At 31.5% G+C, this 18,435-nt stretch overlaps 1 non-coding gene across 1 annotated transcript; it reads right to left on the bottom strand.

The window, feature by feature from the left end:
* Positions 1-15,603: 15,603 nt before the first annotated feature.
* On the bottom strand, positions 15,604-15,720 carry LOC119662824. The gene has a single exon (XR_005250919.1). It is a non-coding gene; the product is annotated as a U5 spliceosomal RNA (small nuclear RNA).
* Positions 15,721-18,435: the final 2,715 nt, after the last annotated feature.

Genomic DNA, 18,435 nt, shown 5'->3' on the forward strand with positions numbered 1-18,435 from the left:
CAGGGCATCACATATTGTACCACCTTTGGTTAGTTTGGAGTGGCGGCCTCAAATAATAGTACGTTGTGATATTGTGGGTCCGAAAAACCCACGAAAAGCCAGCAGTGGTCAGTATATCTTATATTATTCATATATAATTTAAGAATCTTTTGCTTAGCTAGTTGCAGTGATAGGTCAACAGACACTCTTCCACGTTATGTACTTCTGATTATTCAAGATTTTCTTTATTTTTTGGTTGCATAGCCAGATCAGCTGATATCTTTCTTCCTTATGCATGCCAAATAACCTTCAGACATATATTATTTATGGTATACATTTGACCTGCCATTATTTTTGGATTTTGTATATTGTTCTTTATGTCGCTGGCTGTCTTATAGTACTGGCTTAATCATGGGCACGTCAGCAGAATAAATATTGCATGGTGTGCCAGAAAGTAGGCAGCCTTAAACCTTGTGGAACACCTAATGCTTTTAGAGATGCTTTTAAAAATGAATGTTATTCGTTAATTTTTTCCTGAAATTTTCTGAAGAAAGCTAACAATAATTCCAGTGATTGCTTCAAAACCAAGAAGATGATACTTACTTACTTTAAATGTGAAAAGATTGCCTTTACTTTAAGCTTGCTAAATCAACCTAAACATTCCTACCAAATGTAGCTCGATAGAGCGGATGACAGTATTATAATTAATTGATACAGTTTTTAAAGATATTAATCACACTTAAAATGACGACATGTTCATATTTGATATGCTTAATGATATATATTCATAGACAGGTATCGAAAGAGACTAAATTACATATATAACGATATAAACAGAACAGAAAGTTTTTAAATATTTCAAATATTTTGATAAGAATTCATCCTTTGAAGGAATGAAGAAATGTTATATTTAAATATTTATCCTGCAATTTTTCATCACAATAATTTTTATATAATTTGGAGAACTCTAATTTTTTTCAGGAGAAATAGAAATCATTTCGAAAATAATTCAATTTGCGTTCCGTGTTCATAATTTGTAATTTGTAAATTTTAATTAAAATTTTACGAGACTCATTTAATTGCTATAGTAATTCCTAATGAAATTATTACCACAAAAATATAACGTTTCACTGCACCTAACCGTGGGGTTCCAGTTTAATTAAAGCACAGGCGGTGGCAGCCGAATGCTCTCATCGCGTGAAATGCGAAATATTCTACTTTGACGATATTTGATATTTTCAGGTAAAGAGTGAAAGTTTTCCAAATTGTTAGGTGGTTCTGAAATGCTTTGTTTGGTTTGCGGATAATCGAAGTTATCTGATTGGGAATTTCGTTGTTGATTAGAGTGGCTTATATGAATGTTTTAAAACAGATATAAAATATCAGACCTCGAACTGAGAATAGTGACGAAATTGAGGGAATGGACAATTTAACATGTATAAAAATTAATTAAACAAAAACTAGAGTGAAATTATATATTTAAATAATCTAATAATAAAATAATAAAAACGAAGTAAACTTTGCGTATGCAGGTGCAAAAACAATACGGAACAAAGATTGTTATTAAATGCGGTTCGGATTACATTATAGTGCGTCTCTATATAATTTCAAGGACGATGGTCGAGCAGCACCATCAAAAAAGACTTGCAGTGAACAAAATACCAAGATATTTAAAAGAAATGATTAGAATATTTCTTTTAGACCGTTGAGTTTTGAAAGATTCGTTAAACTTTTTCGGTGCTATGCCTCTCAGTAGGAGGTCTTTTTAAATAAATGAGAATAAGGCAATAAAATAACGAATGCTTCTCATTATTTCATTAAAGAGCTCTGTTAATAATTAAAATGATCTTTTCACATTTTAATCGCTATTAGTCAAGAGGTTCATCATCATAGCTTCAATCTCTAAATAAATTAACGAATCGTAATATTTAGGTCTAATATTTCTTTAGTAATAAAGAACATACTCTCATTGTCATTATTGGGAAAAGACTCTAAATTTTAGTTCCCTCAACGGCTTTTTTAGGAACATTACTTCATCTTTCTTAGTAAACTAGTTAAATTCTTGTTCATAGGACTAATTACAATTAGAATCTTTACAGTTAGCTTTCTTTTAATATAGGTAGCCATTCTAAGGGGTGATTCCTTTCATTTAAATAGGACTTAAAATACTTTTGTTTTCGTCATTTTAAATATTATTTTATTAAATACTTACTTGATTCTATAAACCCATTTCTGATTATCGGTTTGACGTTATACATCTCTCTAGCAAATAACATAGGTGGGTATAAAAGTGTTGAATAACTGTTGGCAATATTTGGTTAAGTTGTTTTATTTTCTTAAATGTATTTGCAGTTTACTTTATATTTAACATATTTTCTATTTTTGTTCGGTTTTGAATAACTAATCTAGAATAATATCAATTTATTGCTAAAGATTCTAGAAGCAAGACTAATGCCACATTTTATATTTCATCCACAGAGTGGAATCATTTTAAATGTTCACTTCAGCGTTTCGCCTGCGATGTTTTCCATTTTTTATTCTAATTTTTTTTCCATTTATTTTTATCGTAGAGCTTGTCACTGTCATTTACCAACATTACATTGTAAATCCTTTTTGTATCCCTTCATTGTAATTTTTGCTTCTGAATTTTTATTTATTAGCGTTTAGTTAGATAAAGATCAACATCTGTCCGTCTACAATTTTACTTAAAAATTTAAATGCCTTTAATTTTCTATCTTTTACCGAACTTTGAATTATCGAATTATCTATACAAAATTCAACTTCTCGAAACCATTTAACTTCTCGAACTAAGTAATTATTAAATTATTATTCCAAGTCGTATCAATAGAAAAAGCTTAGACTCCTTGACAATTCTAACACTCTCATTGTATAAAATACTGTAAGAAAATACAATATTTCATTAATTTTTTAAGATTGACGAAATAATTAATAATATAAATTTGTGTTATTATCTTTGCATAAAAGGATTGCATATTAGGAAAGAGTTCGAAAGATTTCAAATAAAATTCTGGATCGATGTCTCTTTATTTTATCATTTACCAATGTCATGATACATTAATAATGAATAGACATATATGCATATAGCCTGTCGTATCATATGGGAGTGGTTTCAATCCTCAAACTTTAATTGCTACATGGCTGCCTACCAATGACTTCGAAGTTGATGGAACACATACCCATATTTTTATATTATTTTGTAGACTATTTTCGAACAAGCAGTTGTTATTAAAGTAGATACAATTATTTGACAATTGAAAACCTAAATGTTTAAACAAGGATATGTCACAGAGCTTTATTTAGATTTTTCGAGATTTGGAGCAAAAGTCTATGTAAAAAATTTTTCCGGTTAATGTTTAAGCAAATCTTCATATTCTATTAGGGATACTGATTAATAAAGATTTAGATATTGTCGTTGATGCATATTATTAATTTGGAGTCACACTTTCTGTCTTAATTTAGACTGAAATTCATCCGTGTGTACTTCTATCAGTAGGTGAATATAAAATATCCATACTATATCTGAACATTTCATCAATTTGCTAAAAGATAACTAAAAGTTATTAACGAAGTATTCATAATAACAATAATAATAACAATGATAATAAATAACAAATAAAATTTTACGATCTCAGTGTAAAAATGATTAGATGGAAAAGGTATATAATAATATGTTATGTATGACATGAAATTTTGGGGGACTTAGAGTTCCAATGATCAGAAGAAGGGGTATGTAATAATAAATAACAAATCAGATTATGGAGCATAAAGTATTAAAATCATCAAAAAAGAAAGAAAAAAATGGTAAACTATTTCAAATAAAGTGCAAATGATTTTAAAATCTATTGTATGTATATTCTTCCCATTGAAACGGAAAATACTTGAAGCCACAGAAAAAGTGTGAATTTTAACTATGTATTTACACCTACCTATAGTATAAACATTATTGCATACATAGTTAAGATAGTAATGTTATTGTTCTTATCACATTTATGAGAAGTCTTCTTAATCAGGCGTAAGTAATTGGTATATCTGATGTGAATTTATTGTGAAATGTGTCCAAAAATTTCATATGTTTCTTTTCATAAATATGTTATCTCAAATGTATGCTCATTACTAAATGATTTCCTGAATAAAGTTTATTAAAAATTTTTCGTTCTTAGAAGATTTATTTTTTTAAAGCCGCGCTTATGGCTCACCATGGTTTCATCAATTTTATTATTATGCGAAAAATGGTTTTTAAACATTTTTTTTCTTAGCTGAGCTCTTCATAAGTTTATCCGCGCTACACTTAAAATTCAGATCGCACAGCATTAGGAAACGTGCGACAAAGCACTTGTCACAAAAACAAATATCATGGAAAAGATTCATTTAAACATTTCAACTCACATTTCAATCGGCAACGCTTTAGTCCGTATATGAGAAGATACTTCAGCTCTTCGCATCCTTTGCATCGAGTCACAGAAACGAACTGTCGGGCACAAAGGACCGAAGGAGCACTGCAGTTGCGTTTTTACTGCATTCATTGCTTTTAGAATATGCCAAGCGGGTATGTGCGTTGCAGTTTTTATACGTCCGTTCATTGCATCGCCGCAGTGACTGTCACTCACTCACTCACTTACTCACTTCGTAAGCTAGTGTTTGATATTTATGTTTATCCTTGTGATTGCGCGTATCTTTTCATCTACAACACTGACTTTTTTTGTTTTGTTTGAAGTTTCTTTTCTTTTGTGAAGTGTTAACAACATTCAGACTTGGTGATATTTTTCTCCTGTATCACATGCCAAAGATGACTTCTGCAGATTTGTAAAATGCTAAATGTTTCTAGAATCATCCAGAATATCTTATCATTGCTATTAGTAATTCTCAAAACTTCCATATCATACAGCAGACATGATTAGAGACTAGTCAAGGAAGGATTTTATTCCCCAATCGTGTTTATTTGACCTTAAACTCCATATATTGGAAAGAGTGATTTTTGGTTGAAGATCTAGGCTGATTTCTTAAGTCTTTACTCTAACCCCCAGATGAAAAATTTTTCATTGCTCGGAACGTATGACTGTCAACACTGTCATAAGGTTTGTTTTTTAATTCTCAATTACTATTAGTCCATTTTATTTTTTCAAATTGGGAAAAGCTGCAAAGCTTGTGCTGGTATTGGGGCCAGCCGTATTAATATCATTATTATACATCAGCATCAACACACTTTTGAAAGAAAGAGTGACAGTATAATTCAACGCTGTGCGAAACCACATTTCCTATCGAACGGTTTCAAGAGGTCCTTCTTGTTCTAACTAAGAAGACATTGTAATTGCTATTTTTACAGGAGTTAGTTTCGGGTTTTCATTTATACCGATTCCTTTCAACCGGTGAATCACTCGTTGGATTGGTCAGTCTTACAATAAATTTTAATTTGCTGAATTCAATGAATCTTTTGAATATTATTGTCGTTTATAAATCAATGTCTTATAACTGACAATTTTTATGTTATTAAAAGCAAAATAGAATCAAAAATATCAGAGATAAGACACCGATATTTTCCAGGCTTCTAACACTGTTGAATCTTTTCTCAACGTGGTTGTGCTCTTTGTCGCTGACCATGAGCTATATCAAGTCTGGAAAAGTAGTGTTCGACAATGGTTCTAGGTATGTTCCTGGTACGATGACACGAAAAAAGATTTGAGTGACAAACAGTATCACTCTTTCTTACTAAACTACAAGATATGGTAATAGGTAATATAATCTTTGTTATTTCAAACCAGAACGAAAGGTTTGTTACTCACTTAATCCTTTTTGGAAATCCCTCTAGCTTCAGTTATATTGAAAATTTTCGGACGATGATGGACAAAAGGTACAGCAAATACTACGTCTGCTTAATTATTTATTGTGTTTCATAGTTCATCTGCGATCAACAAACATTTCATGATTAATTAGTTTCTTTAATCGGTCATTGTTTCTATGACCGATTAAAGGCTTCATCCAATAACCACTGTCATAGCAGGAAACTAGTAAATAATGCGCATAATGATCTGTCAAGCAATATAGATCTGCTCAATTTGACTTTTAACCTTAACAAGAAGACGTACTCGAAAATACTGTGAATAACTTATTGCCATTACCTCCATCTTTGCTTGGATGAAAGTCAACTGATAAGCTAATTACCTCGAACTGTAATTTCTATTGTCTCTACTGTCGAAATACTATGAAAACTCTGTGCTTAAAAATTGAAGTGAGTTGCCTGGTATACAAACAGATATACAGTATGAAATTTAATTAAAATTAATAGACTTCATTAAAATGAAATGTAGTCGTGTTATAAATTTCAAGTACGAATTTAAATTAAATTACATTTTAGTTATACGAGCACGGCGAAGCAGTCTTAATAAAACTCAACATTGTTCGACGTTGAGTTCTTATGTTGCTCGTATATATGCAGACAATTACCTAAATAATTAATTAGTTTCGTTGAAGGTTTTAAACAAATACCAACATTAACGTCAAACTACATTGTAGCAATGTAAAATATTTGTTAAATAATTAATGTATACTTTGTATTAATTAAATGCGATTACTAAACATACCTACGCACTTAAAAACGTGCACCTGAATGTCATCCATATATCGACACGGACACAGTTAGATATACAGATACAGAAACAGACACAGATTCAGATACGGATTCAGATACAGATACAGATACAGATGTGTACAAATTCAGGCCAAAGTTTTCACAAACAATATTTGCAATATTTACGCAAAATATTTCACAAAACCAGAAGAGGATCAATTAAGAAAACAAGAGGCAAGCGCCAAACAATGCAAACAAACAATGCGAACAAACACAAAAATTAATTATAAAACCACGAAATAAACAGATACTTACATGCTTATATACTTATATACCTACTTATATATATATACTTACATATACTCATATATATACTTACTCATCTACATACTAACGCAGGCAGACTAACAATTTTATGAATATATATAAAAGTTTTCATATCGTATAACAAAACAATAATGTTGAATATAATTAAGTTCGGAATGGTAATAAATACAACTGATGGTCGGATGTTTAGGAACTAAAACTAACATAAAAAAAAAAATAAACGAAATATTTTATTCAGAGCATGAATAGACTAGAGATTCTGCAAAACTTAAGAAGACCACTGACCGGTGTTCGAATTAAGTGGATTTAGAGACTTGATTCACTCCACCACTAGTCTACAGTTTTTACTTCTTTGAAGTACCTGGTAAGCAATATTTATTTATTTTCATATGGGGATACAGAGCTTAGAAACATAGGATCTAATAAAACAGATTCACGAATCTAAGCAGACTTTCTAAATTATACTTTCTCAATGGATGGAAGTATTTGCCTCAATGCGCGAAAAGTACGTTGTCTGTATATCTTTACAAAACTTCGGTTTCTAATCATTTATAAAATATTTTCTGTATTTATCAAGAAAATAATTAAACTGATAATCTCCTGTAAACTTTTCTATTGTCATCTCAAATAACTGTATAAATTTTAGTTACAGGTCCGTATACCAAATTTAAAATGTAAGACAGCTGGTAACTCTCCTTTTTACTGTTCTATCCATACATGCCATGTAGTTCATGGAATTCTTTCTCCATTTGCTCATATGATTAATTATGTTGATTAACCCTCAACAGGATAAATTGCTGCCTGGTTAATAAATTTTAGATTTAGATTTAATAATAAAAAGATAGGAGTCCTTACGTGATTTATTGGTATGCTGTTTTGGTATACTTTTTAAAAGTCTTTTTATAATCTGTTATTATTTGCAATACATACAGTTGTATTACCAAATACCCATCATTAGTGGTCTTTTTTTTTTTTTATTTCGAGGCTGGGGAACAAAAAATGTCTACACACACCCGCAGAAAACGTCTTTCTGTGGGTAGTGCACGGTTCGCGCTAATCGCTGACATGCTAAAAAACTCTCCTTTCCAGGATGAAGTACATGACCCGGACCCACCACTAGGTATTGCTTCAGATCATGCACATCCTGATTGTAAGATTTAATCTTACGTCGCTGGTGTTGTACCTGCGTCCAGGCGCCTCTTTTTTGCACGCAGTACTGCCTCCACGTGCCGCGCCACCACGGACCAGTTGCTCTCACTTGCCAATCATCAGTGGTTTTGGAAATAATTTTTTTGTTGAATTATTCGTAAATAATTTTTTGAGACTGCAAGTACTAGGAATCAAACTTCTGCCCCACCAAATTTGAAGCTTCGAGTCAGCACTTCTTAACCAACTGACCCAAACCCGTACTTCAGTTTTATGTTCGCATATTTTGCTTAAGTTTTGTTAATTTTGTGTGTAAGTTTTATTAAAATATTTACTTGCTGTGTTTATATTAGAAAGAATTCATAAACCAGCTGTAGAATAATTGAATTATTATAATTAATTATATATTCATTTTTAATTGTTAAATTTCAATACTACTCTGTTAACATTTTTTAAAAGAAGGATTTTTCCATATCATTATGCAGCTAATTTCCATTTACACATTATATAAAATCTCCTAAATTCAATGACATCTTGTGAGAATTCTTTTTAATTCTTCCAATTTGAAGCTCTCTTTAGATATTGCTTTAGTCATATACCTTGCTTTTCCACGAAAATGATTTAGATCTATTAAAATAGCAATGTGCATCAATAATTAATTAGAGCTGAAAATGTTCGTTGAGGGAGTACTAAGTGTCGTACGGCAAAGTCACAAAACTGTGCACACATTTCTTTGTTACTAAAGGTTAAACCACTAATGGAGCAATTACATTAGTACATTAAAAGCGATATGTAATTTTCCAAATCCTATTAACTGCAATTTTTTGTTTACATCATTACGCCGCACCACTCTTCATGCATCTGCAAAGACGCAATAAATTATTTAAGACTATTTGAGTACTTGCAAGTGTGTAAATAATTTTAAAATTGCATGCGAATCACTCATAAAGGATGCCATTTAAACCTATGCTTATATACCGCATACCGCATACCACATACCCCATACCACATACCATATACTACACAACCCCTCACACACTACACCACCGCTACACCATACCGCCTTGCAATAATACAAAATTATGAAGTAAAATTTTATTTGCTTAAATAAAAACAATGTAACCGACAAATGAAGAAAACAAACTCAAAAACAAATGCATGTGGCAAATAAAATGGAAATGGAAACGGAAATGCACGAAAATATGCATACAAATAATGGAGAAAAAGGAGAAGGCACAAACGAAAGCAAGACAAAAAAAAAAAACAAAAAAAAAAGAAATTAGAGAGAAACAAAGCATCATTTCAAATGGCATTCGAAAACCACTTGCAAGCAAACCCAAACGTGTGCCACTGAAATGTCACTCATACGCCTTTTGCGACTGACGCCCACAGTCCTGTCCTGGTGCGCGCTAAGTGAGTATGTCACACAGGCGAGGTATTGTCCCAAACACTATCGCACTATCGCACTATCCCACACTCTAGGCTTGCATAATCAAAATAATGAATATTTCATTTTTCTACTCGTACTCCTCAGCCAGTCTTACGGCTCGCATACCCGCGTTCCAATCAAATTCCTCTTATTCACCATTTCGTTGATAGTCTATTCGATAGCAAATTTCTTGGAAAAAATATATTTGAATTTGAGTTATTGTGAAAATAACTTCACTTATATACCATTATACCATTATACCATTCATACCATTTGCGTATAACATATATCTATTTATTTAACATTCTTGTTTTCATTTTTTGTGTATGTTATATAGAAGTGCGGACGAACTATAGAACATGGAGTGAATGTAGCCCGGAAGTGAAACATATTTGCCGAGGCACCTAACGAAAATACGTACAAGTTGGGCGCTTGGAATTGGAATTGGGAAGAACCGAAACAATGCATTTCAACCTTATTTCTGTTGAAAGGCGAAGCAAAGCGTAAAGGATATGCATTTTATTGACTGTAAAAACGGAACGGAATAAATATCTAAGAGAGAAGTAGTAGCAATAACAGAAAACAACCTGGATCATAAAAATATTTCAGTTCTAGTGAGACTATTAATTAACATGATAAAAACAACTATTATTGTTTTTTTTTATTTTTTAGTATTTGCACGTATGTTTTTGCCTTTATTTTGTTTGTCATGCATGCATGTCAAGCAAAGAAAATTCCACATTTTTCTCGAATTTACAGTTCTAACAAATACACAGAATTATTGCATTTTAAAGTACAGGAGACAAAAAAGCAAGTCCTTCTCTAAACGCTATTTGAAAAACATTTTAAAAACCATTAATTTTATTGTTAAGTCGAGTTTCAAATATAATAAATAAATATTTAATAGAATTTAGTATATTTCACAAAGAGATTTATTGAGCCGTAGTGAACTTCAACAACAAAAATTCATTTTACATTATTTTAATTAATTGAATTTTTGACTGACCATATGTTACAGCTGTTTTGAGTATTGCCAAATACACATCATCAGTGTTCTTGGAAATAATACTTATATTGAATTATTCGTAAATAATTTCTTTAGACTGCGGGTACCAGGAAGCGGACTCATGCTCTGTCAAATTTGAAGCTTAGAGTCAGCACTTCTTGACCAACTGACCCAAACCCGTACTTCAGTTTTATGTTCGCATATTTTGCTTAAGTTTTGTTAATTTGCTGTGAAAGTTTCATTAAAATATTTACTTGCTGTGTTTATATTAGAAAGAATTCATAAACTAACTGTAGATTGACTGAATTAATTAATTTTATTTTCATTTTTAATTATTAAATTTCAATACTATAAATAAATATAATAAATATAAATTTGAAAATAAAAATTTCAAATCATTTTAATTTTGCTGCTCATAAAGTTAGATAAAAAAGCCTCTCTTGCTTATGGAGACATCATGCAAAAAAATATACTAACTTTGTACGTAATTCTTATATCGTTTTTTTTTCAACTAATTTTTAATTATCATTCTCTTAATCATCTTATTAAATTATCATTATCTTAATTACTTTTAATCGATTTAGTTTTAACAAAGTTTGATTGATTTTATTTATTTTATTTCATCTCTTTTATGCATCATCTATAGAACCTCTGACTTAATACACAGAAGCAAATCAAAGATACCTTTGAAGTTAATATCTGCCTTTATGGGGTACTGGACCATAGAATGCCATGGGGCTAGGCTTAGCCTACCCTGTGGTATATCCTGCAATGGAGTATCTACCAGCCGTTGAAGAAAGAACATCAGAACACCTGATGTCTCTATGTCCAGATTTGGCCAGAACTAAGCTTGAGTTTTAGGGGGCACTCTTCTTCACCACACTCGGCGATATCTCTAGCATTAGCATTGGCCAGATTCTTGCCTTTATAAATGCCTCTGGCTGGTTCTAGCTTGACCTTTTCTCTACTACCCACTATTACGAGGATTTCAGCTTTCTAAGTTGATTGATAAGGATTCGTTCCTCTCTATACTACAAGTAACTAACTATACATCAACTAAAATCTATCAAGACTAATATTACTGAAGAATTTGTTATTATGTAAAAAAAAAGTTTTGTGTCTCTTAAAACAATATTTTTCGAAAAAACAAGTATAATGTTTTTAAAACAACTAGTGTAAGTAATAAAATAAGTAACTACATAAAATGTTCCAACTTCTACAAGCTTCCAACAAAAATATATCAATATATCCCATAATCTTTGTACTGTATTTATACACTATATAACATCAACTACATTTCAGAGCTCTCCATAATGCGTGCACCATTGCGTAATAATCATTCTGCCGACATTATTTGTTTCTTTGTTTCTTTGAATACTTAATTTGAACTATTTAAATGGTAATTAAAACTTTTAGTATGTAAATTAAAAATAAATATGAAAACTGTTATTCGTGATCTTATTTAAGTTAAAAATATATATAAGAGGTTGCAACATTCACAAAGTATATCGCTAGTCTCACCCACGCGTAAGCGTTTTAACCCCACCTCCTTCACCACCAGCCTATCTCCCTAATTTACGCCCCTGCTTCCTGGCTGAGAAGAACCCAGCTCGCTAGGTATTTAGCCTAACTGTTCACATCTCTCTCCTCTGATTAATGGAATGAAGTTTCCTCAATGCTGTGGAAAAAATCACTCATTCCTAAGAGGTGGTTTTAGCGGGTTTAAGTCTCACACAAGTCTCGATGTTTTCCACCTACTGCAGAAAAAGAAAAAAAGGCAGATCTCTATCGTTTTAGTTCAATTAAATTATTAGAGAGAAATGTACGGGGATGTATTCAACCAAATGCCTTGCGAAATTGTGTGCAAACATGATTTATATCAAACGAATTTACTATTTCCATTTGAATGCCATTTGGCATTATTCATATCCTTTCGTCTTTTCGCTATATCTCCCTTGTACGTTTGGCTATTGTTGCGGGTTTAGTCATAATACAAACAGCAGAAATACCTAAAACAAATGAAGAATTATAGAACGAAAAATGGTGTACTCATATCCGGAAAAAAAAATAGGTGAACGAATTAAATATTTCAACTGATTTTCCATGCTGTTAAACAAATTTATTAATGTGATTAGTTATCATCTAACGAGTTTCCACATACATATGTTTTATATATGCAAAAAGAATCAGTTAAGGAGCATAAGAGGACAGGGAGTTTGTACAATGAGTCGTTTCAACTATTCATCCCTTGCTACATACACTAATATATTTTAATTTACCGAATACCCATGAGAATACGAATAAAATGTACTTTTTTTTTAAATATTAAAAAAAATTAGTTCTGATTGCTTAGTCCATATGAGTTTTATCGTTTGAAAAAAGTATTATAGTTGTAACTCTTGGATAGATTGGCAATTGGACAAGCAGACATGTAGGTAGACGTTCTCAGACGCACTCGTTTCGTTGCACAGATCCAGAATATACTCGTATATCGTATATTAGAGTGTGTACGTTGGCGCATCTTTACGTCATTAACTGTTTTATAAAGTATTTGTAAAATTTAATAGCAATAATTTATGCTAGGGACTAAATTTGCAGACGGCTACCATAGTCAGCTTTACCTTGCTATGGTACAACAGTGTACCATTGGGGTTAAAAGAATCTCAAGACAACCGATATCCTACCGCATTAAGCTAGCTAAAACGATTCCTGTTATATTTCTATGTCAGTTAATAAATTGTTGGCTTAAGTACAATTGTGAATCAAAATGTTTACAAGTCCTTTTAATTTTGGTGTGATTGGAAGTGATTGGCTTAAAGAAGTGAAAGAACTTAAAAAGCAGTTTTGTTATGAGTTGACTTTGGCGTTGTTCGTACACTGATCACTGTGAAACTTTCGAAAACAAGAGTCCTAAACGATCAAAATCACTTTTAATGCAACAAATTTTTGTACCGGACATCTTAGCAATTCAAATATAATTAATTTTTAATTTAAATCTAAAAACAATTACTTACTTACTTATTTAGCCATAACAACCCGTTACCGAGCTTTGGCCTAACATAGCATGTCTGTGCTCCAGTCTCGTAGACCAAATCTAGTTAGTGCGCCCTTAACTTGATCCATTGATCACTCCAACAGAGACACGGTCTTCCTCCGCCAGCTACTGTTTCAAACACCTTTTTCGCTGGAGCATCTTCATTCATTCTTACGACATGACCAAGCCAACGAAGTCGCTGGATGTTAATTCGCTGATTTATATAATAATAATAATCTCAAAAAAAATACTCAATAAAAAAATGTGAAATGAATTTGTCGCACATCGAAAAAAGCTTAATATTATTTTTATGCTTTAGCAAATCAAACACACCCTCGTCCCCAGAGTAGCGCACAATAAAATGTTAACAAGCACAATCAACAAATATTTAATATTCTAATAGGAGGCGAAGCTTGGCATGGCAAGTTCTGTAGGACTTGTATTCGCCACCTAGACAGCCACTTAACATAAAATTTTGGCGGAACAATGGTGCTTTGAAATTATTCACTCGTAAAGTTCACTAAAGTAAAAATCGCAATAAAAAATGATAAAATAAAAATCAAAAACAAAAACAAAAACAAAAATGTAAGCAAATAATAAGTTTCCCAAAAAAAAAATAAAAAACAACAACAAAAAAACAGAAAACAGTGAAGTCAAAAAAATATTCCTCTGAAAACTATTTAAATATGTATGCCCAAGATTTTGCATGTCGATATGTTGAAACACACACATACACACACACACCCATATATGCACAGCACATATAAATACATATGGAAAGTATGGAAACAATGGTAAAAGTTTATGCATGCATACTTAGTTTTGTTTTTATTGTTTTTGTTTTAAATTTTAGTGTTGTTGTGTGTTGTTCTTGTTGTTGTTGTTGTTTTCTTGTTAAGTTTGCTTTTTTCCAAAAGTGCACAAATTAAAGCTCATAAATTATTAACAAAGTCATTATCAACACGCACACAAGCCCAATCTAAGCACTTCAAACAAATTCCCATACACGTACACACATAGGCATATTAAGGGAGTATTTACATGCACGTAACAATGTGCATGTGTGTGATATCATAAAGAGGCAAAATGTATAACAAAACAAAATATTATTTTGTAGTTATTTTTTGTTCGTGCTAGGCAAGCTCCAACTTCAGCTCCAGCTTCGGCTTCAGCTTCGGCTTCAGCTTTTTGCTTTAGGGACAGCGTCGGCAACTGATTTCAATTGCGTCGGCAGCGCAGCTTCGGTTACTGTCTGTTTTTTAGACGTAGAGTGTACGGCGTTGAGGAAATTGTGCACGCTTGGCGGCAGGCAGAAGTGTCCTTACTTAAACCAACCGTAAAGGATTTTGTGCATATGTAAAATTTTATGTGCATAAGTATTTTTAAGCGTGAAAGCACTAAAAAACGTTGCCCCAACGAATTAAAAACGAAAGTTAAGTGAAATATATTGTAACGTTTCTCGTTGCGCATAAAATATGCGACTAAGTTTATTAAGCGTATCAAATAAAAATGTTTAAAAGGCAAAGAGCGTACACATTTCGCATTCACATTTCACATTATACATTTCAGCCTGATTATAATTTTTCTAATTTACAACGGAGCATAAACAAAATCCAACGAAATTCAAAGAGAAGCACAAAAATTCAACTCCATAGAAGGTCCTCGCTGACTAAGGGCAAATTCGCAATAAAATTTATATGCAAATAAAAAGGTTTGAATAATGTAAGCTGCGGGCATAATTAGTACCAACTCCATGACAAAAATGCGGACCAAGTGTTAAGGGTCAAACTATTTCTGGGATTTGGCCATTAACAAACATATAGTTTAATCTAAAAATTATGAGCAGCAGAATTCGGTTACTTTACGGTTTTAAATATATATTATATATGTAATTAGAAATTAGCATATAACTTATACCAAATAGTAAATAGATGAATCTGTCTGTATACGATAAAGTAATATGAAAGCATATTTAGTTGAAGTTTTCCATATTAATATACATACAATATATTTAAGCACAATTCTAAGAAATGACTTCTTGCATAGAGCTTACTCTTAAATAGTCCATTTTTAACTAACTTATAACTACAATCTACACATATATATACATAGGTTCCACTCGTACCCAACATTTTATTAAATTACTACTCTCCACGGAAATATTTAGTAAAAGGCGAAAGATTTATTCGACAACTGAAGAGAAGCCCCTGATTACTAAAATGAAGTTTCCTCTCTCCAACATTTCTTAATGGCTTAGACATATATATAGTCAAACCTCAATATAACGAACCTCCCTATAACGAATTCCTCTCTATAATAAAGTTTTGTTCAAAACACGATTTTTATATTTTTTTCATATATGGTATTTAAACCTCTCTATAGAGAATTCCTCTCCATCACGAAGTTTTTTCAAATGCAAATTTAACATTCAACTAACACGTTTTAACTTACGAGAAACTTCTTTGCAAGCTGTATCATACTCGATATGAGCTTGTGCATATATAATTTAGTTTATAGTAGGGGAGGCTGGAGGTTAACTTTTTTGGCTCACCGAGTGAAATAATGAAAGGAAGGAAGAACATCATCTGTATTTCTTGAATGTTAAAATTTTAAATTAAAGAGTGATCACCAAACATATATGCGTGCTCTCGCTTTTAATACGAATAGTAGAGAATTTTTAGAAAGTTTTAGAAATTTTTGAGTCCATTAACTTATTGGTAGAGTTACTTGACAAGGAAAAAGTTAAAATGTCGAAACAAGCAAAAATAACAAACTTTTTTCGAATTTAATAAGATAAGAAATGCTAAAAATTTAAATTCTATACAATAAAAAATTAAACAGTAATAATAAAATAAAAATAATTATTTCTAAATACGCACCAATATATGATTAATGTTTTTAGTATTACGTATGTTTATATCTAAGAATAAATATAAATTTAACATATTTTTAAAATAAATACGTAAATTAGTTAAAATGAATACGTACATACGTATGTTAGCATCTCTATAACGAAGATCCCTCTATAGCGAAGTTTTTTTGCAGGCACCAATGACTTGGTTTTGAGAAGATTGGTTCTACTTCATATATATTAACCCCTGTGATAATTTCCTTTACTTCATTTTTTTAAATATCGACTCTGTGGATATCTGTGAAATCTACTTGTGAGATCTGAAAATTTCAAGATTTTAACTGACATACGTAAATATCGTGGAAGAAGTTGATGTTTTGCATATAAACTCGAGGAATGGTAAGAGAATCGCTACACTTAGTAAAAGAAATGACGTGTTACTCGCTTTAACACCAGTCACAAATCAAGTTCTTAATCGTCCTTTGTTTAACATTTTCTACTCACTTCCGTCCAATATAACCCATTAGACGCTATGTCATTAGACGCTACGTAATAAATCTGATTTGAATAATCGATGTTGTTGTTGTTGTCGTAGATTGTAAATATGAATGAGGAAGATAGCACGAAACTGTCAAGTAACGATAGTGCAGATAATATGAGATTACAACATATAAGATGATGGATTCTGACTCTTGACTGTGAAAACCTAAAGTTCTAAAGATTATTAAATGTTAAAAGTTATTATTTTTTGATTATTATGAATAATATGTTATTGTAATAAACTAGTATTGTATCAAATATTTGATAACCTATTAGATAATCAGACAATCTATTAACATAACAACTATTTCTCATGAATATTCTTGCAATATACTTAAAAATTATGACATGTTGAGGAGTTACCTACCATGTAATCTTGAATTTGAAAAAATTGGTGAGTAAACTAAAACAAAGAGTATTTAGAAGCATAACCGAAGGAGTAAGGCGAAATTATGCAAATGATTAGGATGCATCCCTGCACTTATGCCTGCAGTTGGCAACAAGCAAAGGATGTGCTCTCGTCTGAAATGTACTGAGCTGAGCTGAATACATAAATAGCAAGAAATGAAAGCTGAGTAAATATTATTATATTCGCAGAGAAAATGGAGGTGGATGATGGTGAAGAAGAATGAAGAGGGGAGAGAATAGATAGAGTATAAAGAAAAATGCATTTATAAAAAAACTGCATGAAAAACTCATTTTCAATTTGTTCATTGGTACTTTTCATCAGAGTTCTTGGCTTGTTTTTAAAATATTTGGCAGGACAAGCAAAATGTCCTTGAAACTTTTACGCTGCTTGCTATTATTTGCTAAGGAAATGCAATTTTCTTCTTATTCTCGTGTATGCACTTTTCCTTCTTTATTATTTTAGTTTCATGTTTTGGAGGCCAAAACTAGCAAACAAACCAAACAACAATTCAGCAAAGAACACTAAAGGACACATTCAGACAAAGTGTTGAAGGATTAAGTTATGTTTCTCATTTTTGAAGTGGAGCAAGTTGTGTTTGAGGGAAGGAATTTTGAGTGCAACTGTGCCAAAAAAAATAAATATATAATAAATACATGAAATATATGTAACAGAACGAATATACAACCTTTATACAACAACGATTACACGTAATTGTAGAAATGTACATATAAATGCATAAGCGATTTATTTAAAATATTCAATATCACATCTACTTATGAAGAGATCACACCTTAGATTGTTAGTTTGCTTCGAAATAGTTAGACAGGCGGACAGACGAAGGTCGCTGGGTCATTTCACTTTGATGTGCTGATCAATAATATTAAGACTTATTATTAGAAGGACTAAAAAAATACACCAGGACACCTCATCAGATACAGGTTGGTCATTGAGGCTTGGTAAAAAGTGCTGGACAGACTGTTTCCGGTGGCCTCCTTTACCGCATTGTGAATATCTCAATGCACTTAATGTATCTTCTACACATTTGGGGTGTGAAAGATAAAAAATTGTTAACTTTGGGGCCATTGGTACTAATTTCAAAAATAAAAAAAAAAGTGTCATGCATTCCCT

This window comes from Teleopsis dalmanni, chromosome X, assembly GCF_002237135.1.
Source record: "Teleopsis dalmanni isolate 2A chromosome X, ASM223713v2, whole genome shotgun sequence".
Lineage (NCBI taxonomy): Eukaryota > Metazoa > Arthropoda > Insecta > Diptera > Diopsidae > Teleopsis > Teleopsis dalmanni.